Source organism: Protopterus annectens, chromosome 11.part0, assembly GCF_019279795.1.
Source record: "Protopterus annectens isolate FY-2018-M chromosome 11.part0, PAN1.0, whole genome shotgun sequence".
NCBI lineage: Eukaryota > Metazoa > Chordata > Ceratodontiformes > Protopteridae > Protopterus > Protopterus annectens.
This window is the reverse complement of record NC_056745.1, coordinates 695699673-695724097: the sequence shown is the minus strand read 5'-3', so window position 1 is coordinate 695724097 and position 24425 is coordinate 695699673.

The following is a 24425-nucleotide window of genomic DNA, read 5'->3' as shown; positions in this document are numbered from 1 at the left end:
CAAAGAAAGCTTTCTTGGAGACCATTTCTAGATCTTTCTTTTGTCAGTTTGTATGTGAAATTACCAACATTCAGAATACTAATGCTTCAAACCATATTACCTTCATTCCTCCTTTAAGTGTCATGGTAACATTAGACTTAAAGAATTATTGTCATCACTGTCCTGTAGCCATAGGATTCAAGAAACTTCTCAGATTCTGTGTCTGGGGTCACATTGTCAGCTCTCTGAATTACACTTTGGGTTCTCTACAGCTGCAAAGGTGTTTACAAAGTGGCTAGCTCCAGTATAGCTCATTGCAGACTGTAGGGTGTCCACATATTTCCTTATTTAGAGAATCTACTTATCATGGCAGAGTCTATTTCCAAAATGTCAAGAGCCCTTAACATAGGTTTCATCTTTTCTTACAAATATGGGATTCTAGACAAATGTACAAAACTCCTCCTTAAATCCATCATACAGTATTTTGTTTCTAGACTGCCTTCTGGACACCTCCCAGTAAAAGCTTTTTCTTACACAGGAGAAGGGGGATTTTTATTTGGAAGCATTCTTCAGCTTCTCCTATCAGTTTCAGACTTCTGCAAGAGAATATCTCAGGATTCTAGGGTTCATAGCTTCTATGATTCTCATGATTCCTCTTGCTAGATTACACATGAGAAAAATACAATGGTTTGTGAAAAATATATTGGCCCAACATCATCATCATCTGGATTTCAGATTCCAGTTTTCGGCTGTGTCAAAAATGAACTGTACTGGTGGAGGCAGCAAATACTTCTAAATCCACATTTCCCCTTCTCTGTTCAGATCCCAGTTCAGTCTGTAACTACGTGCACGTCAAATTTCGCTCAGTAAATTTGAATGATTTTGTGTTTATACATGAAAAAAGGACATACTTTAGCATCATATAAGATTTTTAAGGGTTGGACACATGGGCTTGCCAAACAGTACTCGTGAACATCTTCATGCAGATGTTAATGTGTCTAACATTCTATCAGATGTCTTCATTCTGACCAGGGGAAGTGCCAGTTGGACAGAGCTAGATAGTGTACCACACCCACTCTGTAACTATATATAGTAGCAACATGAACATGGAAAGTTTGCATGTAAGACATGGATCTGAGGAAATCTACAAAGAAGAAAGTGGTTATCCCAATAAAACCTCTAAAAGGAATGGTATGACTTCAATCTGTCTTTTAAAGAAGGAGGATTTGGAACTGGATTTATATTTTTAATAGAAATATTTCAGCTGATGGGGTTGCTCTAAATACTTGGACTCTTTACAATCCTGTTCTGGAATTTCAGAACAAAGATAAGGAATTCTATACAGTCTATACATACATAGGCAGTTCAGATACTATCTTGACAGAACTAAGTCCTATAGAAAAGTGGATCTGCTGTTTATTTCTTATAAAGTGATAAAGAAGCAAATATTTGTGTCAAAACATACAATTTACAGGTGGTTGTTCTCAGCTATTGCCTTTTGTTATATCCACCATGATAAATAAGTTGTAGGTAGTATCAAGGTACCTTCTACTAGAGTCTTGGTATCTACAATGGCATATTGGAAAGGGGTAGACTCCTGAAGCATTGTTGAGGCAACATACATTTACAAAGAATTACAAATGGATTCCTTTTCCAGGTCCAGGACTGGCTTTGCTAGGACCATTCTCCAAGGATACCTGGAACCTTATCCTTCCTCCGCTCCCCAGGTTGGATAGTTTTGATAATCAACCCATATAACTTTGCGGCAGTGAGAATGATAAACATAGCACAGCTGTGTAAGTTGCGCTTATAATAACAGTAGATGTTCAAATTTCTCACTACTGCAGTAACTGCACCCACCCTCTATCCCCCTTTTAGTTAGTTGTTGAGATATAAAGTTTTTGGTTTCCTGTTAAATTTTTAGTGGTTCAAGATGACTAAGTTTTTCTCTTTATTAGCAAGGAAGTCATGAAGATTGCTTCACTCTGACTGCTGATTTCCCTCCATTGGGCTACCCACTCAGCAGTCAGAGGTGTGAAGAAGCCAGACCTTTGTGAAGCTGGTCCATTGTATCCTAGAGGAAAGCAGCAGCATAAGAAATTCAAAAGCTGCAAAACAAGAGAGTCATCCAAGAGTTCCCACCAGACCAAATAGGATTTGGAATTTACTTATGTTTCTTTTTAATGCCCCAAAAGATAGGTGACCTCAGACCAATTCTGGATCTGAGAGTCATCCAAGAGTTCCCACCAGACCAAATAGGATTTGGAACTTACTTATGTTTCTTTTTAATGCCCCAAAAGATAGGTGACCTCAGACCAGTTCTGGATCTGAGCAGATTGAATCAGTATGTAAAGAAGTCAAAGTTCTGAATGGTCATAGTTCAGTTCACTCTGCCATTTCTTCGCAAAGATGATTGGGATGCGCTCCATATATCTTTAGGATGCGTACTATCACAGCAAAATAAACAGGCAATCCAGAAGACATTTACGCTTTTGGCTGGGAGCCAGTCATTACAATTCAGAGCCTTGCCATTTGGACTCACCACAGCCCCCAAGGTCCTTACCAAATTCATGGCAGTGGTTGCTTTTCACTTGAGACTCAAAGGATTCTTAGTGTTTCTATATCTGGTCGACTGGCTACTAACCACCCCCTCCATGCATCTCCTTCTGCAGTCTAGGAACTATTTGTCCAGATCTGCCATTCGCTGAGAATAACAATAAGTTATACCAAATCAAACCTGACACCAGTTCATAGCGTGGAGTTCATTGGTGCACATCTGAACACAACAGTGCAAATAGCGTCATTACCAATGCATTGCATATCCACACTGAGATCTCAAGTCCATCAGATTCTTTCCTACCCATCTTCTACAGTCAGATTAGTTCTATAAAAGTTAGAATCCATAGCAACTACAATAGTATTACTTCCCTTAGCACGATGCTGTATGTGTGTTTATCAATGGACTCTAGCTGTTCGATGGTCTATTCTTTGAAAACCCCCATCTTTTTCCAGTCAGGCTTACTCCAATTTGCAAATGCCTCAGCTACTAGTGGATCCAGTCAGATGTTTATCTAGGCCGACCCTTTGTTGTACCACCCACAATGGCCACATTGACTATGGATGCTTCCCAAATGAGGTGGGGAAGGCATTTCTTGGGAAGGGCGGTACAAGGCACATGGTCCCCCCAAGATACCAATTTGCATATCAGTGTACTGGAGATGAGAGCAGTCCTATTAGCACTGCAGGCATTTCAAGATCCTCTTCCCATAGGAACTATTGCAATTCAGACCAACAACATGCCTGTTGTCTGGTACATCAACAAACAAGGGGGATCTCGATTTTACCCTCTTTGCAGAGAGGCCATGAGAGTGTGGCAGTGGGTAATCTCTTCAAGCAACTTTCTAGTTGCAATGCACATACCAGGAAAACCTACATGTTCACAGAAAAATTAAGCAGGTCCATTTTGATGCCGCATGAGTGGTCTCTCAAACAGTCTGTGGCGGGAGAGATTTTTCATGTTTGGGGCCAACCTTCATGCGATCTTTGTATTCTCCCACAGCAATAAGTGCAGCGGGTATTTTGCTGTTATCTTCCCTCAGGAAGAGTCACCGAGAGATGCTGTATTTCACATTTGGCCATCCAGTCTCCTCTATGCTTATCCTCCACTCCCCTTGATTCCCAAATTTCTGCAGAAAGCAATCCAGTTGAAGAGCTCAGTCATCCTCATTGCCTCCTGGCCTCAACACATACAGCTTCTCTTCCTATGGTCTCATCTTCATTATCATCCATGGATACTGGAACAATTTCCAGATCTCTACTCACACCCTCAGCAATGAAGGTTTACAAGAGCAAGTGGAAAAGATTCTCTCTTTGGGCATTGAAAAAGGATGCTGATCCTTTTTCTGCTCCAGTTTGTGCTGTCCGTGAATTTTTGGCTGTTATTTTTAAAGAGGGAGCTACCTTCTCTACAATTAAACTGCATTTGGCAGCCATTTCCAGTTTTCATACAGGAAACAGAAATTATTTGTGGCTTCTTCCAAACTATGTAAAGTTTTTTATAAAAGGCATTTTTTCTCTTTAGACCACCAATTAAAGATCCTTCACCTCCCTGGGATCTCACTGTTGTGTTATTGTTTTACAAGGTCTAACTCAAAAACCCTTTGAACCTTCAGCAAAAAAATTACCTAAAATTTCTTTGATGGAAAACCATCTTCTTAGTAGCTATTACTTCTGCAAGAAGGATTTCTGAACTCTAAGCTCTTTCTTCAAAGATCTTGTATGTTGTTTTCCATGAAGATAGGTTTACTTTATGAAGAAACACTTGCTTTTTACCCAAAGTTGCTCGTGAATCGAACATTAACCAATCCATTCATTTTCTTGTCTTCTTTCAAAATTTTTCAAATAAAGGAAAATGCATGCTACACCTCCTAGATGTGCCCAGATAATTACGTTTTTTATTTACATAGGACAATGAAAATCAGCCAGATCAACTATTTGTATCCTTTTCACCAAAAAGACTGGGTTATCCAGTTTCTAAAGTTACTCTAGCCAACTGGTATCAGGCCTCCTCCCTTCTCTATTACCATTGGTAATCTCTTATACTATTGTTGGTATCCTCTTTCTTTTTTTTTCCCTTTTTCTCCCTTTACCATTTAGATATTTTCTATATACCATTGTTGGTATATCCAAAAAAAAAAAAATTCCTTTCCTGTCCTTCTCTCTGTTGTGTGAGTGTGTGTGTGCGCATGTATATCAGTGACCTAACTAAAGTTTTTCAGTATGGCAGAGAAGCAAAAGAGAGGGCATCCAGATTTAAATAGTGTCAAGACTGTGTCAGAAAGATGCCCAGTTATGATGGGCATCTTCCCTTTGTGTGCTGTTTGGGTGCCCCTCATTTGGACTTGACTTGTGCTGTTTGTCAGGGCTTTAGCACCCATACTTTAGCTGAAAGGAGCAGTAAGCTTATTTTGAAAGGGTTATTGAAATGCCCTTTTACTGAAGCCCTGTCTAAGGCAGAGACTTCAAAATCTCCTAAACCTGTTGTAAAGAAAATAAGCATTCTGTGCCAACATCCCCTCTGGCACATGAAACAAAGTTGCAAAAAATGCAGATTCTGACAGTTTCTTCGGAACCTAAAGCCAAAGTACCGAAATTGGCAGTAACATCACCTGCAGCACTGAAAACAACTACGCCCTCATCGGTACCGTCAGTCATTGAACTGACTCAGACTAAAACCGCTTTGGCACCAATCATTACTTCGACGCCGATACCCTCTTCAGCACCGACAGTCATTTCTGTTCAACCTCCTGTGACCTCTCATTCGGTTCCACAATCCTTTTCTATACAACAGGCTATGGTGCCAAAATTCAATCTGCCAGTTATTCCCAGGACTAGGTATTCCACTTCAGTGGACCTGTTTTTCGGTTAACAACTGAGCCCCTTTCTAGATCGGCTTGAGTCCCCTTCAGGAATGTCAAGCCATTCCTCCAGGAGTCTATCAGAATTAGACGTAGTCAGATTAGTGGATCTGCTTTTGGCAGCCAGAGGCCGTCTTGCACCATCACAAACCTCTCTCTCCCACCCCTCTCTCTCCCACCAAGAGCTGAGGCTTATTCTCCAAGGACTCCATTAGTTTATCCTTCTTCAACCTCATTTCAGGGCTTGGAGTCCCCCACTTCGACGGTCCTGGTGCCAGTTACCTCGGTGCCGACGGTGGATCTCACCTCTGTAATGGAGTCGACTCTGTGGCCTTGGGCTCCTTCAGATTTGTCGCACACCCAGGACCATGGTTTGGCTATTGGCTCTGAGATCCTTGGACCAGTTCCAGTTATTTCCATGGTGCCGTCTATGGCTCTCGGGGCCATGGCAGTTTTGAGCCCTCTCTCTGTTTCTACTCTGGGTGGCGGCTCGTCGGAGCAAGGTGTGACACTGGTTCCAAGTTTGTCTTTCTCGGTTCTGGGCTCCCATCTCTCTTTGGGTGGGCCTGCCTTCCAGATTATGGAGAGAGCTTTGGCCTCAGCAGGCTCCCAGCTGGTTCCATCCTTGTCGTAATGCCATATTTTTGTTTCCTCTGGTTCGCAGCTGTCACAATCTGTTATGTCAGGACAGCAGGCACAAGAGCTGCAAGAGACCCCAGTGAAGGGTCCCCTCTCTTCGGAGTCCTCCTTGGAACCTCCCCCTGTGGAGCTACCCCATAAGAGGACATGCAAGAGGAAGCACCTGGATTCTCCACAAGAATTTTTCACTAAAGACATAGATTACTATGAAGGGGAAGGGTCCCCACGGTCACCCCCAGAAGATGTCTATTTTAGAGACATTATGGAAATATTAAAACACAGGGGTGATTGGAAGCCCTCAAGCCCATACCCTGAGGAGTCTGTGTTCTTGCAAGCTTTTTTTGCCTGCTCTTCTACTTCTTGGGTGATCCTGCCGCTGACAACCGAGTTAAGTTGATCGTTCAATGATTGTGGAAGGCTCCTGACTCCATGGAGCCTATTCCTCTGAGACCGGATACGATTATTTCAGCCCTTGAGGGTCAGCCCCATTGCCATGATGGTGGTGGCAGACACCAAAAAAGGAACTCGCTGACGAGAGTCTCGGATGATGGATAGATTTGGGAAGTGGGTTTTTGCTTCATCAACCTTCACTATTCAGTCCTTGAACTTCTTGGCACACTTTACCAGACTCCAAAACGATCTGATAACTGAGCTTTCAGACACCCTTACAGGAGCAGTGTCTGATGAGGATCGAGATAAAGTAGCTTCTCAGCTTGCCACCTGGAGTTGATCTCAAATTTGTCTATGTGGCTTATTGCTCATACAACCAAAGGGACATCTAGAGCAGTAGGTAGAGGTGTTGCTATTAGGCGTCATGCTTGTGTGATATCGCGGAACCTTTTAAGTCTTCCTTTATCAATGCTCCTGTTGATGGTACTTCCTCGTTTGTCCCAAAAGTCAGAGACGCACTAGCCAGGTGTGAAAAAGATGGAAAAACACTTTCTGTTGTGGGCGTTCTTTTTTTGCTCTGCAGTGTTCTTACTCCAGGAATCAGTAGTGGAAAAATGTGGTTCAAAAAGACCCAAGGGCCTTTTCGGGACACACGTGGTGACTGTTCTTCTCAGGGTAGAGGGGGGAATTCTTCTGGAACACGCTCCTCCCATGGCAGAGGGTGTCCACGTAACCAGGGCTCCAAGGATTCCTTTCCTGGAGAAACCTATCAGCACTCCTGAATGGCCGGATTGCTTACCTCTGGAAGCAGTCGGGAGAAGGTTCTCTCTGCACCATTCAGCCTGGCTTACAATAACCTCGGACACCTGGATGCAGAAAATAATTACCAGAGGTTACCATATTCCCATCAGTCTTTGCCCAAAATCCCAAAAGCGAATCCCCGATGTTCCACCCAGTCAGAAGGATCTAGCAGCACTAGAGATTCAAAAGCTGCTTCAAAAAAGAGAAAATTCCTGATGGTCATGGTTCAGTCAGTCCTTCCCTTTCTAGAGTGGGACGATTGGATGTGCTCTGTAAATCTTAAGGACATGTATTACCATGTAAAAATGGACAAATGCTCCAAAAGGTATCTCCACTTCCAGCTAGGAGCCTGTCATTACCAATTTTGAGCACTGCCCTTCGGTCTCACCACAGCCCCCAGGGTGTTCACCAAATGCATGGCAGTCGTAACGGCTCATTTGAGACTACAGGGATTCCACGTGTTTCCATATCTAGATGACTGGCTCCACACCGCCGCCTCAAGGCATCTAGTGCTTTATGCCATAGACTTTGCTGTACATCTTGCCATCACACTAGGCGTTTCAGTCAACAAAGAAAAGTCGCAATTGACGCCCACACAGGATCTGGAGTTCATTGGAGCATGGTTAAATACAGCATTCTGTGTAGCCTCCCTTCCTGCCCACAGACTGTTGAAAGTCAGGTCGCACCTTCAGGTAATCATTTCCCAAAACAGAGTTCCTGCTCATCTGGTACTACAAGCTCTGGGAGCCATGGCAGCAACAATAATGTTATTTCCCCTAGAGAGGTATCACATGAGGCTGCTTCAGTGGCTATTGGTGTCACAATGATTACTTCTAATGCACCCCATATCCCATCCAGTCTTGATAAATTGTTGCAAAAAGGGTTTATCTTGGTGGATGAAGCCAGAAGAGATTCTATGAGGTCATCCTTTTTCCCCCCTCAGCCCAAGGCCATGGTGACCATGGACGCTTCCCAGATACGGTAGCGGGGGCATTTTCTGGGAAAGACTGTTCAAGGCACTTAGTTCCCACAAGAAGCCAGTTTGCACATCAGCGTCCTAGAATTGAGGGCAGTGCTTTTAGCATTCAAGCATTCCAGGCTGTCCTTTCTTGGGGGACAGTTGCAATCCAATCAGACATGTCCGTAGTCCGGTATATCAACAAACAAGGGGAACAAAGTCCTATCCTCTATGTCGTGAAGCTCTAAGGATTTGGCAATGGGCAACTGCTTCAAACTGCTTTCTCATAGCAACACATATCCCTGGGAACACCAACATGATTGCGGACAACTGAGCAAATGTATCCTCCTGCCTCATAAGTATCAATTCCAACATATCGGCAAAGATCTTTCTTCAGTGGGGTCAGCCTTGCTGCGACCTGTTCACTGCTCCTATAAACCACAAATGCAGCAGCTACTTTGCCCTTATTCCCCCTCACGGGGAGTCACCGAGAGATGCACTTCTTCTCGATTGACATCCGGGACTCCTGTATGCCTTTCCCCCAATTCAACTGATCCCCCAGTTTCTGACAAAAGCCCAACAGTTGTGAAGCAAAGCAATTCTCATTGCATTGTACTGGCCCCATCAAGTCTGGTTCCCCTTTCTTTGGCCTCATCTAGTTCACCGCCCATGGACACTGGACCCAGCTCTGGACCTATTTTCTCACCTTCAGGGTCTTGTGCATCCCAGTCCTCAAAATCTCAAGCTGATGGCTTGGTTTCTCCAATTCCAGTAATTGTCAGGCAGAATAACTTGTCCTCTCCTGTGCAAAACATACTTCTGGACTCCCATAAACCATCCACCAGGAAGCTTTATCTTGGGAAATGGAAAAGATTTTCAGTGTGGGCAAGTACAAATCCTGTAGACCCTTTCTTGGCGTCAGTTGACAAGGTCCTGGTGTATTTAGCTACCTTGTTTGAAATGGGGGCTTCTACATCTACATTTATAGTTCATTTGGCTGCCATTTCAAATTTTCATAACTGTTTTGATAACCATTCCTTGATGTCTCCTAGTCTATGCAAACTTTTTCTTACAGGTGCTCTGCATTTAAAACCCCATTTCAAGGGCCTTGTAGTGCCGTGGGATTTGACCTTAGTCTTACATTGTCTAGTTCGACAGCCCTTTGAGCCAGCAGCTACTTGTGACCTCAAGTTCTTATCTTGGAAAACCCTCTTCCTAGTAGCTGTCACGTCTGCTAGGAGAATTTCAGAGTTACAAGCTGTATGTATGAAACATTCATACATCATTTTTCACAAAGAAAGAGTATCACTCAGAACCAATCCCACCTTCCTTCCCAAAATGGTATCAGTGTCTGATATCAACCAGTCCATAGATGTAGCAGTTTTCTTCCCAAACTTTACAAAGAAAGGAGAGTACTGTTTATACTTGTTAGATGTCCACAGATATATGTGATATGGCTTCCAGGGGAAGAGCATCCTTTGGCTCTATGGTGCTCAGAAATATACTTCCTTAGGGCCTCCCAAGATCTAAAGTAGCTGGGGACTCTGCACCATAGAGCCAAAGGATGCTCTTCCCCTGGAGACCATGTCTTAACTTTTAATGAGTGATAAAGATATGTGGAGTAGCCCATGTTGCAGCTGCACATATGTCTTCCATAGAAGCTCTGGAATGGAAGACCGCTGAAGTGGAAATAGATCTTGTAGAATGAGCTCTAACTGTAGTTGATAACTTGAGTTTATTTTGGATGCACATAAAGGTAATGCAGTCTCTTAGTCATTTTGACAAGGTGACCTTTGATGTAGGGTTTCCCAGTCTGGGTCTTGAAAATTATAGAAATAGTTGGTCTGATTTTCTAGAAAATATTGTTCTGTCCAAGTAAAAATGTAATAGTCTGGAGAAACCAAGCCGTCAGCTTAATATTTTGAAGATTGGGATGCATAAGACCCTGAGGGTGAGACAGTAGGTCCAGAGTCCATGGGCAGTGAAACAGATGAGGCAAAAGAAAGGGGAACCAGACGATGGGGCCAGTACAGTGCACTGAGAATCAATTTGATTCTCAACTATTGGGCTTTCCTCAGGAACTGGGAGATCAGTAGAATTGGGGAAAGGCATACAGGAGTTCCAGGGCCAAACGAGAAGAAGTGCATCTCTCTCTCTGACTCCCCGCGAGGGGGGATGAGGGCAAAGTAGCTGCATTTGTGGTTTATAGGAGCAGTGAACAGGTCGCAGCAAGGCTGACCCCATCGAAGAAAGATCTTTGCCCCTATGTGGGAATTGAGAGACCACACATGAGGCAGGAGGATACATCTGCTCAGTTTGTCCGCAATCATGTTTGAGTTTCCCGAGATATGCGTTGCTATGAAAAAGCGGTTGGAAGCAATTGCCCATTGCCAAATCCTTAGAGCTTTCTGACATAGAGGGTAGGAATTGGTTCCCCCTTGTTTGTTGATATACGAGACTACGGACATGTTGTCTGATTGGATTGCAATTGTCCCTGAAGGAAGGACAGCCTGGAATGCTTGAACGCTAAAAGCACTTCCCTCACTTCTAGCACGTTGATGTGCAAATTGGCCTTTTGTGAGAACCAAGTGCCTTGAACAGTCTTTCCCAGAAAATACCCCCCTACCCTGTCTGGGAAGCATCCGTGGTCACCATGGCCTTGGGCTGAGAGGGGGAAGAATGACGACTCTATAGAATCTCTTCTGGCTTCTGGCTTCATCCACCAAGATAAATCTTTTTTACAGTGATTTGTTATTGTGAAGACTGGTAGAGATGGGTGAAGGCTGCCAGCCTAGTCAAATAGCATTTGGTACATAATTCTGTCATTTGTAAATATAAATGTTGAAATAGAGGCTTGTTTTCTTAAATAAAAGAATATGCTGTGAAATGTTGAACTTAAAACAATGTAGCAACATTGCCCTCTGTTGTAAAGAAAGCTAAGTCAAGCATTTCTTGTCTGTCTTGTAGAAATTTAAATGATTTCATGTGTGCCCCTTTGAAATTAGAATTTAGAGTCAATGAGTCTTGAGTGAAGCATCCTGCCTATTGTTTTAACTTGAGGAATAATTACTAGAGTTTACATGTGGAATGTCTTTTATTGATGTAGTTTCCTGCAGGTGCAAGATAACAATTATGTAGTATCTGTTAGCCTGGGAACACCAGGAAAGTGTAAAAAGAAATGATGTAATGGGAGCAAGGACTGCAACAGCAATTTAAACAGAGAGAATCGAAAGGCATTAAGCATTTTTATCTTGACTATCCAACTCACAGCACTGTCTTGCTCATATGCAAGTTATCTTAGACTTGTGTTTTCTTTTAGAAATAGCTAGGAACTAGAAAGATTAGACTACGTGTTTTTCTGTAATGTCAGAACTGTACTACTGAATTATTTTAAGTATTTCTGTGTGATCTCTGAACTCTTGACTAGCACTGTGTAGTAGAAAGTATTGTCTTGTGGTTTTAATTATTTATTATTAAATATTTTAAAACCTTTTAACTGTGGCTGGTTTGTGTAGAGATAATTTAAGTTCTTAAGAATACTTGCATGCCTTTGGTAAAATTGTACAAAGTTGTACAAAGCCACTCTAATAGCTTTAGCCCTGGGCTATACTACCAGTTGGATAATAATATTGCACAGTAATAATTGGACACCCTTTTAAGGGCCTTTGAGTAGCTGTTAGGTATTAGTGAGTGGTGGCAAGTGGAACTACCGTATAGTCTGTGAGAAAGGGGGACAGCTGGAGAAATTGTGCCAGCCTTCCCCAGGAGTGTCTGTGTGGTTGTATAAACTCTTATCTCAAAGTGCATGTTTGTGTGTGTGTGTGTGTGTGTGTGTGTGTGTGTGTGTGTGTGTGTGTGTGTGTGTGTCAGCTACTTGGGCAGGGACACGAAGCACTGGTTGGACAGAGAGGGTGCTAGAGGTTTTAGTTTGTCCACTAAGCTGAGATCTGGACCCTGTAGCTGTGCCAGTGGGGAGTCTTACTGGGGACCTGGAGAGCAAGGGAGCGACCAGCCCCGGACTGACTGATCTCTGTGTGCTCTTAAGGGAAATTGCACTTTACTGTGTGTATTTCTTATCCTTTCCTCATATATGAGACTCTGGTGTTAGTGGTGGGGATTGAGGCGCCTTAATTGCTGGAACAGGGCATGGGCATCACAGTTATCAAGACTGGATGGGACATGGGGTGCATTGGAAGTGACCATTGTAACGCCAAGAGCCATTGAAGCAGCCTCATGTGATACCTCACTTGGGGAACTAATGATGTTAAGTTGTCTATCTCGCCTTCATTCTTGCTGGATGGGTTCGGAGCCGACCTCGGCTCCGACTCGGCCACACTAAAAGCTCGAGAGTTGGTTCCACCGGCTCGAGGCTCCCCTTATATCCCACAATGCTAGGCGTGAGTTACCTCAGATCTCGTTTGCCGCTACAGCGATCGAGGTGTTGGTTTTCTACCGGCTTCTTGGTGAGTAACTTTGGATTAAAGTTAGTACTCTTAAACCCCTTTAATTTTAGTTTTAACACTTGTTTCCCCTAGTTTAGTGGATTTTTCCCTTCTTTCTCTCTAAAATCCCATCTCTCCCCCACAAGAACTTATAAGTTCTTCCCTCGGGCCTTCAGGCCTTCACCATCCCTTAGTGGTGTGTGTGTGTTTTTCATAATTTAAAACTTGGTTGTTAGTTTTATTTTTTGATTTAATATAGGATAGGGTGTAATCAGTGTGTTTGACTGTGTGTGTGTGTGTGATTACACTTTCAAGATGTCTAAAGAATCAAAGGTCTCAGGCTTCAAGAAGTGTGACTTGTGCTGTCAGAAAATGTCTCTGACAGACGGTCACACTTCTTGTGTCTACTGCCTGGGGCCTTTGCACCTGCAGGACTCCTGTGCTGTTTGCCACGGCTTCAGCCCCAGGGTCCTGCAGGAAAGAAAAAACAAGCTGATTCTGAGAGGTTTACTCAAGCCTGAGGGTTCCCTCACAGTCTCTTCGGGAAAGCCCTCCAAGGCTTCTAGGTCCTCGGCTCCAACTTCTGAGCCGAGACCTAAGGCTCAAACCTCCATCTACATCGGCTCGGCTGGAGCCGATGAGTCTCAGGCTACAGTTTCTGTCGTTTCCTCGGCTTCGGCTGGAGCCGTGGTATTAGAAATTCCCGTGTCGGCTCCGACAAGACCTTCGGAGCCGACATCTAGGAAGAGGTCTAGGTCACCATCCCTTGGCTCCGTTCATTCGGCTCCAGCATCTCCTCTGCTGTCTGAACGGAGCCATAGATCTCACTCCTCCAGGTCATCGAGGCTTTCAGATCACGACCTCCAGAGGGTAGTGAGTAGACTTTTGAAGTCCGAGGCACTGGCCCAAATGCTCCAGAGTCCGACTCATCAGTCGATGCCTCAGCTTGTTCCAATTAATATTCCTCCTCCGACTCCTTTGAGCTCGGGCAGGCGTCTCGGAACCGAGACTGTGGTAGCGTCGGAGCCGATACATTTGTCTTCGGCTCCGTCGTCGGCTCCGATTTCTTCTTTTGAGGAATCTCAGCGCCGGGCTTCCCTCGTCAGCTCCGAGGGGGTGAGTGGCATCGGACCCTTGTCCGACCCCCCTCTCCCTCTCGGTGCTTCGCTAGTGAGTTCGGCTCCGACATCGGCCTCGGAGCCATCTCTGTCGGTGCCGAGGAGGTTATCAGCTTCGGGCGGAGACCTCTGGCTCTGCCTGACAGGGGTGCATTCGAGGTCATGCGGAGTGTGTTGGAACCTTGTTTGACTCCACAGTCTGCTCCGTCCGCCCCTCCCACTTCGGTGCCTTTGGTTATGTCGACTCACTCCCTCATCCCAGACCGCAGAGAGCAAGCTCCTCAAGAATCCCCTTCCGAGGCCTCTCCTGAATTGGCAGGGGAGCCCCCTAGGAAGAGAAAGTGTAAGAGGAAGCACATAGACTCACCTGAGTCTGTCACCTCTGACACAGATTTAGAGGATTCCGAGGGTTCCCCACGTTCCCCTTCTGAAGATGTCTCTTTCGCAGACATTCTAGAGATCCTGAAACAGAGGGGAAATTGGCCAGCCCTTAACCCTTCGGAGGATGAATCTGTGTATCTTGAGGCGTTTGGCTCTCGCCCTTCCACCTCCTGGGTGTCCCCCCCTTTGATCCCCTCATGCAGGTGGTTGCAAAGAAGGCCTGGGCGGCTCCTGATTCAGTGGACCCTACCCCAGGAGACCCTCCAAATTTATAACTGCACCAACTGACAAGCAATTCCTCACAAAAGGTGTTTCCGTGGATGCTATGGTGGTAGCTGCTGCCACCAAGAAGGAACTAGCTGATCCTTCGGTGCCTGTCCATCCACCTAACAAAGAATCCAGGTCTATGGACAGATGCGGAAGCGGATGTTCTCGTCAGCGACCTTTGCAATGCGTTAAGCTGAACTACCTATGCCATTTTACTCGTCTTCAAAGGGACTTGATCAAGGAAGCGGTGATATGTTGATGGATCCTACAGCTGCGGGATTTCAAGACAACATGAGCACTCAGCTGGCTACCCTGAACTCCATACCTAACACCTCCATGCCTCCTTTCTTATGCGGCTGATGGAGCGAGCAGGGCCGCAGGGACAGGTGTGGCCTTACGCAGGCGCCTGGATGCGGTTATGCAACTTCGGACCCCTTTAAAACATCTTTCACTAATTCCCCGTTTGATGGATCATCTCTTTTTGGTCCTCAAGTGAAAGAAACCTTGACTAGGTGCGAGACAGATGGCAAGACTCTTTCTGCCGTCGGAGTCCGTTTTTCTACTCCTTCTAGGCCTTACCCCAAAGGCCAGAAAAGTGGGAAAATGTGGTTCCGTAAACAATCTCAAGGAACTTCGCCTGACGCACAAAGTCGGTTCCCCGCCAGAGGCAGAGGGGGGAACAACAATGGTAGACGCCCTAGCGGCAGGGGGGGGTCCAAAGAACCAGGGCAATCGTGAAGTCTTCTCTGATAAGCCCTTTCAGCATCCCTGAGGTGTTGCCCGACTGCCTACCTTCGGAGGCAGTCGGGGGAAGATTGTCACTGTACCCAGAAGCCTGGCTATCCCTGACTCAAGACAAATGGGTACAGTCCATCATTTCCGAGGGTTATTCCATTCCCTTCTTTCGCATTCCAAACCAATCAAAAAATCCCTTCCAGATGTTCCACCCGCTCAAAGGGATCTCGCAACTTTGGAAATTTCAAAGCTGCTTGCAAAAAGAGCAATTCAGTCAGTTCCAGCAGACCAGCAAGGATCCGGAATCTACTCCAGGTTCTTTTTAGTTCCAAAGAAAACAGGGGACTGGAGACCAATTTTGGATCTCAGTATCTTGAACAAGTCAGTCAAGAAAACAAGATTTCGGATGGTCACGCTGCAGTCCATCCTTCCCCTTTTGGGAAAGGGAAGCTGGATGTGCTCTATAGATCTTCAGGATGCATACTATCACATAAAAATGAAAAGACGCTCCAGAAGATTCCTCCGCTTCAGGCTGGGAACCAGTCATTTTCAATTCAGAGCCCTGACCTTTGGTCTCACCACTGCCCCCCGGGTGTTTACCAAATGCATGGCAGTGGTAGCTTCTCACCTGAGACATCAGGGATTCCAGGTGTTTCCATATTTGGACGACTGGCTCCTCACAGCTCCCACCAAGCATCTTCTTCTAATGGCCAGGGACTACACCTTTCGCACTTGTCGAAATTTAGGCATTTCAATAAATTTCGAAAAGTCTGTTTTGTCGCCTTGTCGTACTATTATCTTCATAGGCGCAAATCTAGACACAGTCAACATGTCTGCAAGACTAACAGATCAGAGAATAACAGACATACACAAAATAGTCTCACTCCTCTTCAGCAGCAACAGAATCAAAGCCAGGCTAGTTCTGAAAGTGTTGGGGATTATGGCGGCTGCCATACCTCTGCTTCCGTTAGCCAGATTCCCCATGAGAATCCTTCAATGGATGCTCTTCACGCAATGGTCGTACCAGCAACTTCCAATGTCTCACACCATTATGATCACGCAATCATGCAGAAATCATCTTTTATGGTGGATGTCTTCCCCTCAGCTCTTATTGGGAAGACCCTTTGTTCCTTCCCCTCCGGTTGCTACTCTGACAACGGACGCCTCCCTGATCGGGTGGGGGGGCATTATCAGGGCAGAACTGTCCAGGGCACATGGCAACCAGACGAATGCCACTTGCACATAAATGTTCTAGAGATGAGAGCAGTGCTTTTAGCGTTGCAAGCCCTTCAAGACTCTCTTCCCTTGGGAGCGATAGCAATCCAGACGGACAATATGTCTGTAGTGTGGTATATCAACAAACAAAGGCGGAACCAGGTCCTACCCCTGTGTCGAAGCACTCAGACTGTGGCAATGGGCGATTTCTTCTCAGCGTTTTCTGATAGCAACGCACATCCCGGAAGTCCAATCAAATCGCGGACAAGTTGAGCAGAGCTATCCTCATGCCTCACGAGTGGTCTCTGAAAGACTCTGTTGTGAGAGAAATTTTTCTAAAGTGGGGCCAGCCTTGCTGCGACCTTTTTGCTACTCCCCAAAACAGCAAGTGCAGAGATTTTTTCACTCTTTTCCCATTACCAGGCCAACCCAGAAGAGACGCTCTAGTCAGGTTTGGTACCGGGGACTTCTGTATGCTTTTCCTCCCTTCCCACTAATCTCTCAAGTGATACAGAAAGCTATCGCTCAGAAGGCTTCATTGATCCTCATTACTCCATACTGGCCTCGACAGGTTTGGTTCCCCTTTCTACATCAGTTTCTGTTGGAGCGACCTTGGCATCTGGACCTAGTTCCAGATCTTTTGATCCATCAGTCGGGTCAGTTACATCGCTCCCTCCCCTCTCTGAACCTCACTGCTTGGTTCCTCCAGTTCCAACCTTAGCCAGGCTTCCTCAAATATTTCACTCTGTTCGAGATATTTTGATAGCTTCCCATAAATCTTCCACTCAAAAGATTTATTTGAGTAAGTGGAAACGTTTCGCCTATTGGGCTCAAGGAAGGGACATAGATCCTTTCACTGCTTCCATCCAAATGGTCCTTGATTTTCTAGCTGAACTCTTCCATGCAGGTTCATCTCCATCTACTCTTAAAGTTCAATTGGCAGCTATTTCTAACTTTCATGTGGGCATTTCAGAGTCTGCCATAATGTCCCACAAGCTTTGCAAAGCCTTTTTGAAAGGAGTTTTTCTACTCAGACCTCCTATAAGAAATCCTCCTCCTCCTTGGGACCTAAATTTAGTTCTTAGTTCTTTGATTCTTCCCCCTTTCGAACCTGCAGCCTCCTGTTCTTTAAAATTACTATCATGGAAGACTCTCTTTCTAGTAGCTATTACTTCAGCTAGAAGAGTTTCAGAACTTCATGCACTCAGCTGCCGACCTCCTTATCTGTTGTTCCATAAGGACAGAGTATCTTTATGAACCAATCCGTCCTTCTTACCAAAAATAGCCTCCTCGGCTAACCTAAATCAAAACATTGACCTCCGGGAGTTTTTTCCAGAATATTCTAACAGATCTGAACAAAGATTGCATTGGCTAGATGTTCATCGTCAGTTAAGGTACTATTTGGATAGAACAAAACAATTCAGAAAATCTGACCAGCTGTTAGTCTCTTATGCAGAAGGCAGAAACCCATGAAAAGCAACATTGCCCTCTGTTGTAAAGAAAGCTAAGTCAAGCATTTCTTGTCTGTCTTGTAGAAATTTAAATGATTTCATGTGTGCCCTTTGAAATTAGAATTTAGAGTCAATGAGTCTTGAGTGAAGCATCCTGCCTATTGTTTTAACTTGAGGAATAATTACTAGAGTTTACATGTGGAATGTCTTTTATTGAGGTAGTTTCCTGCAGGTGCAAGATAACAGTTATGTAGTATCTGTTAGCCTGGGAACACCAGGAAAGTGTAAAAAGAAATGATGTAGTGGGAGCAAGGACTGCAACAGCAATTTAAACAGAGAATCAGAAGGCATTAAGCATTTTATCTTGTCTATCCAACTCATAGCACTGTCTTGCTCATATGCAAGTTATCTTAGACTTGTGTTTTCTTTTAGAAATAGCTAGGAACTAGAAAGATTAGACTACGTGTTTTTCTGTAATGTCAGAACTGTACTACTGAATTATTTTAAGTATTTCTGTGTGATCTCTGAACTCTTGACTAGCACTGTGTAGTAGAAAGTATTGTCTTGTGGTTTTAATTATTTATTATTAAATATTTTAAAACCTTTTAACTGTGGCTGGTTTGTGTAGAGATAATTTAAGTTCTTAAGAATACTTGCATGCCTTTGGTAAAATTGTACAAAGTTGTACAAAGCCACTCTAATAGCTTTAGCCCTGGGCTATACTACCAGTTGGATAATAATATTGCACAGTAATAATTGGACACCCTTTTAAGGGCCTTTGAGTAGCTGTTAGGTATTAGTGAGTGGTGGCAAGTGGAACTACCGTATAGTCTGTGAGAAAGGGGGACAGCTGGAGAAATTGTGCCAGCCTTCCCAGGAGTGTCTGTGTGGTTGTATAAACTCTTATCTCAAAGTGCATGTTTGTGTGTGTGTGTGTGTGTGTGTGTGTGTGTGTGTGTGTGTGTGTGTGTGTGTGTCAGCTACTTGGGCAGGGACACGAAGCACTGGTTGGACAGAGAGGTGCTAGAGGTTTTAGTTTGTCCACTAAGCTGAGATCTGGACCCTGTAGCTGTGCCAGTAGGGAGTCTTACTGGGGACCTGGAGAGCAAGGGAGCGACCAGCCCCGGACTGACTGATCTCTGTGTGCTCTTAAGGGAAATTGCACTTTACTGTGTGTATTTCTTATCCTTTCCTCATATATGAGACTCTGGTGTTAGTGGTGGGGATTGAGGCGCATTAATTGCTGGAACAGGGCATGGGCATCACAGTTATCAAGACTGGATGGGACATGGGGTGCATTGGAAGTGACCATTGTAACGCCAAGAGCCATTGAAGCAGCCTCATGTGATACCTCACTTGGGGAACTAATGATGTTAAGTTGTCTATCTCGCCTTCATTCTTGCTGGATGGGTTCGGAGCCGACCTCGGCTCCGACTCGGCCACACTAAAAGCTCGAGAGTTGGTTCCACCGACTCAGGCTCCCCTTATATCCCACAATGCTAGGCGTGAGTTACCTCAGATCTCGTTTGCCGCTACAGCGATCGGGGTGTTGGTTTTCTACCGGCTTCTTGGTGAGTAACTTTGGATTAAAGTTAGTACTCTTAAACCCCTTTAATTTTAGTTTTAACACTTGTTTCCCGTAGTTTAGTGGATTTTCCTTCTTTCTCTCTAAAATCCCATCTCTCCCCCACAAGAACTTATAAGTTCTTCCCTCGGGCCTTCAGGCCTTCACCATCCCTTAGTGGTGTGTGTGTGTTTTTCATAATTTAAAACTTGGTTGTTAGTTTTATTTTTGATTTAATATAGGATAGGGTGTAATCAGTGTGTTTGACTGTGTGTGTGTGTGTGATTACACTTTCAAGATGTCTAAAGAATCAAGGTCTCAGGCTTCAAGAAGTGTGACTTGTGCTGTCAGAAAATGTCTCTGACAGGCGGTCACACTTCTTGTGTCTACCTGGGGCCTTTGCACCTGCAGGACTCCTGTGCTGTTTGCCACGGCTTCAGCCCCAGGGTCCTGCAGGAAAGAAAAACAAGCTGATTCTGAGAGGTTTACTCAAGCCTGAGGGTTCCCTCACAGTCTCTTGGAAAAGCCCTCCAAGGCTTCTGGGTCCTCGGCTCCAACTTCTGAGCCGAGACCTGAGGCTCTGAAACCTCCATCTACATCGGCTCCGGCTGGAGCCGATGAGTCTCAGGCTACAGCTTCTGTGGTTTCCTCGGCTCCGGCTGGAGCCGGTATATTAAAATTCCCGTGTCGGCTCCGACAAGACCTTGAGCCGACACATCTAGGAAGAGGTCTAGGTCACCATCCTTGGCTCCGTTCATTCGGCTCCAGCAACTCCTCTGCTGTCTGAACGGAGCCATAGATCTCACTCCTCCAGGTCATCGAGGCTTTCAGATCACGACCTCCAGAGGGTAGTGAGTAGACTTTTGAAGTCCGAGGCACTGGCCCAAATGCTCCAGAGTCCGACTCATCAGTCGATGCCTCAGCTTGTTCCAATTAATATTCCTCCTCCGACTCCTTTGAGCTCGGGCAGGCGTCTCGGAACCGAGACTGTGGTAGCGTCGGAGCGATACATTTGTCTTCGGCTCCGTGCTCCGATTTCTTCTTTTGGGCAATCTCAGCGCCGGGCTTGCCTCGTCAGGTCCGAGGGGGTGGGTGGCATCGGACCCTTGTCGACCCCTCTCCCTCTCGGTGCTTCGGCGCTGGTGAGTTCGGCTCCGACATCGGCCTCGGAGCCATCTCTGTCGGTGCCGAGGGAGGTTATCAGCTTCTCGGAGCGGAGACCTCTGGCTCTGCCTGACAGGGGTGCATTCGAGGTCATGCGGAGTGTGTTGGAACCTTGTTTGACTCCACAGTCTGCTCCGTCCGCCCCTCCCACTTCGGTGCCTTTGGTTATGTCGACTCACTCCCTCATCCCAGACCGCAGAGAGCAAGCTCCTCAAGAATCCCCTTCCGAGGCCTCTCCTGAATTGGCAGGGGAGCCCCCTAGGAAGAGAAAGTGTAAGAGGAAGCACATAGACTCACCTGAGTCTGTCACCTCTGACACAGATTTAGAGGATTCCGAGGGTTCCCCGTTCCCCTTCTGAAGATGTCTCTTCGCAGACATTCTAGAGATCCTGAAACAGAGGGAAATTGGCCAGCCCTTAACCCTTCGGAGGATGAATCTGTGTATCTTGAGGCGTTTGGCTCTCGCCTTCCACCTCCTGGGTGTCCCCCCTTTGATCCCCTCATGCAGGTGGTTGCAAAGAGGCCTGGACGGCTCCTGATTCAGTGGACCCTACCCCAGGAGACCCTCCAAATTTATAACTGCACCAACTGACAAGCAATTCCTCACAAAGGTGTTTCCGTGGATGCTATGGTGGTAGCTGCTGCCACCAAGAAGGAACTAGCTGATCGCCGGTGCCTGTCCATCCACCTAACAAAGAATCCAGGTCTATGGACAGGTGCGGAAGCGGATGTTCTCGTCAGCGACCTTTGCAATGCGTTAAGCTGAACTACCTATGCCATTTTACTCGTCTTCAAAGGGACTTGATCAAGGAAGCGAGTGATATGTTGAAGGATCCTACAGCTGCGGGTTTTCAAGACAAGATGAACACTCAGCTGGCTACCCTGAACTCCATAGCTAACTCCTCCATGCGCCTCCTTTCTTATGCGGCTGATGGGCGAGCAGGGCCGCAGGGACAGGTGTGGCCTTCATGAGCACGCCTGGATGCGGTTATGCAACTTTGCGGACCCCTTTAAAACATCTTTCACTAATTCCCGTTTGATGGATCATCTCTTTTGGTCCTCAAGTGAAAGAAACCTTGACTAGGTGCGAGACAGATGGCAAGACTCTTTCTGCCGTCGAGTCCGTTTTCTACTCCTTCTAGGCCTTACCCCAAAGGCCAGAAAAGTGGGAAAATGTGGTTCCGTAAACAATCTCAAGGAACTTAGCCTGGCGCACAAAGTCGGTTCCCGCCAGAGGCAGAGGGGGAACAACAATGGTGAGCGCCCTAGCGGCAGGGGGTCCAAAGAACCAGGGCAATCGTGGAGTCTTCTCTGATAAGCCCTTTCAGCATCCCTGGTGTTGCCCGACTGCCTACCTTCGGAGGCAGTCGGGGAAGATTGTCACTGTACCCAGAAGCCTGGCTATCCCTGACTCAAGACAAATGGGTACAGTCCATCATTTCGAGGTTATTCCATTCCCTTCTTCGCATTCCAAACCAATCAAAAATCCCTTCCAGATGTTCCACCGCTCAAAGGGATCTCGCAACTTTGGAAATTTCAAAGCTGCTTGCAAAAGAGCAATTCAGCCAGTTCCAGCAGACCAGCAAGGATCCGGAATCTACTCCAGGTTCTTTTAGTTCCAAAGAAAACAGGGGACTGGAGACCAATTTTGGATCTCAGTATCTTGAACAAGTCAGTCAAGAAAACAAGATTTCGGATGGTCACGCTGCAGTCCATCCTTCCCTTTTGGGAAAGGGAAGCTGGATGTGCTCTATAGATCTTCAGGATGCATACTATCACATAAAATGAAAAGGCGCTCCAGAAGATTCCTCCGCTTCAGGCTGGGAACCAGTCATTTTCAATTCAGAGCCCTGACCTTTGGTCTCACCACTGCCCCCCGGGTGTTTACCAAATGCATGGCAGTGGTAGCTTCTCACCTGAGACATCAGGGATTCCAGGTGTTTCCATATTTGGACGACTGGCTCCTCACAGCTCCCACCAAGCATCTTCTTCTAATGGCCAGGGACTACACCTTTCGCACTTGCCGAAATTTAGGCAGTTCAATAAATTTCGAAAAGTCTGTTTTGGCAGCTTGTCGTACTATTATCTTCATAGGCAAATCTAGACACAGTCAACATGTCTGCAAGACTAACAGATCAGAGAATAACAGACATACACAAAATAGTCTCACTCCTCTTCAGCAGCAACAGAATCAAAGCCAGGCTAGTTCTGAAAGTGTTGGGGATTATGGCGGCTGCCATGCCTCTGCTTCCGTTAGCCAGATTCCCCATGAGAATCCTTCAATGGATGCTCTTCACGCAATGGTCGTACCAGCAACTTCCAATGTCTCACACCATTATGATCACGCAATCATGCAGAAATCATCTTTTATGGTGGATGTCTTCCCCTCAGCTCTTATTGGGAAGACCCTTTGTTCCTTCCCCTCCGGTTGCTACTCTGACAACGGACGCCTCCCTGATCGGGTGGGGGGGCATTATCAGGGCAGAACTGTCCAGGGCACATGGCAACCAGACGAATGCCACTTGCACATAAATGTTCTAGAGATGAGAGCAGTGCTTTTAGCGTTGCAAGCCCTTCAAGACTCTCTTCCCTTGGGAACGATAGCAATCCAGACGGACAATATGTCTGTAGTGTGGTATATCAACAAACAAGGCGGAACCAGGTCCTACCCCTGTGTCGAGAAGCACTCAGACTGTGGCAATGGGCGATTTCTTCTCAGCGTTTTCTGATAGCAACGCACATCCCGGAAGTCCAATCAAATCGCGGACAAGTTGAGCAGAGCTATCCTCATGCCTCACAGTGGTCTCTGAAAGACTCTGTTGTGAGAGAAATTTTTCTAAAGTGGGGCCAGCCTTGCTGCGACCTTTTGCTACTCCCAAAACAGCAAGTGCAGAGATTTTTCACTCTTTTCCCATTACCAGGCCAACCCAGAAGAGGCGGCTCTAGTCCAGGTTTGGCCCGGGGACTTCTGTATGCTTTTCCTCCTTCCCACTAATCTCTCAAGTGATACAGAAAGCTATCGCTCAGAAGGCTTCATTGATCCTCATTACTCCATACTGGCCTCGACAGGTTTGGTTCCCCTTTCTACATCAGTTTCTGTTGGAGGCGACCTTGGCATCTGGACCTAGTTCCAGATCTTTTGATCCATCAGTCGGGTCAGTTACATCGCTCCCTCCCTCTCTGAACCTCACTGCTTGGTTCCTCCAGTTCCAACCTTAGCCAGGCTTCCTCAAATATCTCACTCTGTTCGAGATATTTTGATAGCTTCCCATAAATCTTCCACTCAAAGATTTATTTGAGTAAGTGGAAGCGTTTCCTATTGGGCTCAAGGAAGGACATAGATCCTTTCACTGCTTCCATCCAAATGGTCCTTGATTTTCTAGCTGAACTCTTCCATGCAGGTTCATCTCCATCTACTCTTAAAGTTCAATTGGCAGCTATTTCTAACTTTCATGTGGGCATTTCAGAGTCTGCCATAATGTCCCACAAGCTTTGCAAAGCCTTTTTGAAAGGAGTTTTTCTACTCAGACCTCCTATAAGAAATCCTCCTCCTCCTTGGGACCTAAATTTAGTTCTTAGTTCTTTGATTCTTCCCCCTTTCGAACCTGCAGCCTCCTGTTCTTTAAAATTACTATCATGGAAGACTCTCTTTCTAGTAGCTATTACTTCAGCTAGAAGAGTTTCAGAACTTCATGCACTCAGCTGCCGACCTCCTTATCTGTTGTTCCATAAGGACAGAGTATCTTCTGAACCAATCAGTCCTTCTTACCAAAAATAGCCTCCTCGGCTAACCTAAATCAAAACATTGACCTCCGGTGTTTTTCCAGAATATTCTAACAGATCTGAACAAAGATTGCATTGGCTAGATGTTCATCGTCAGTTAAGGTACTATTTGGATAGAACA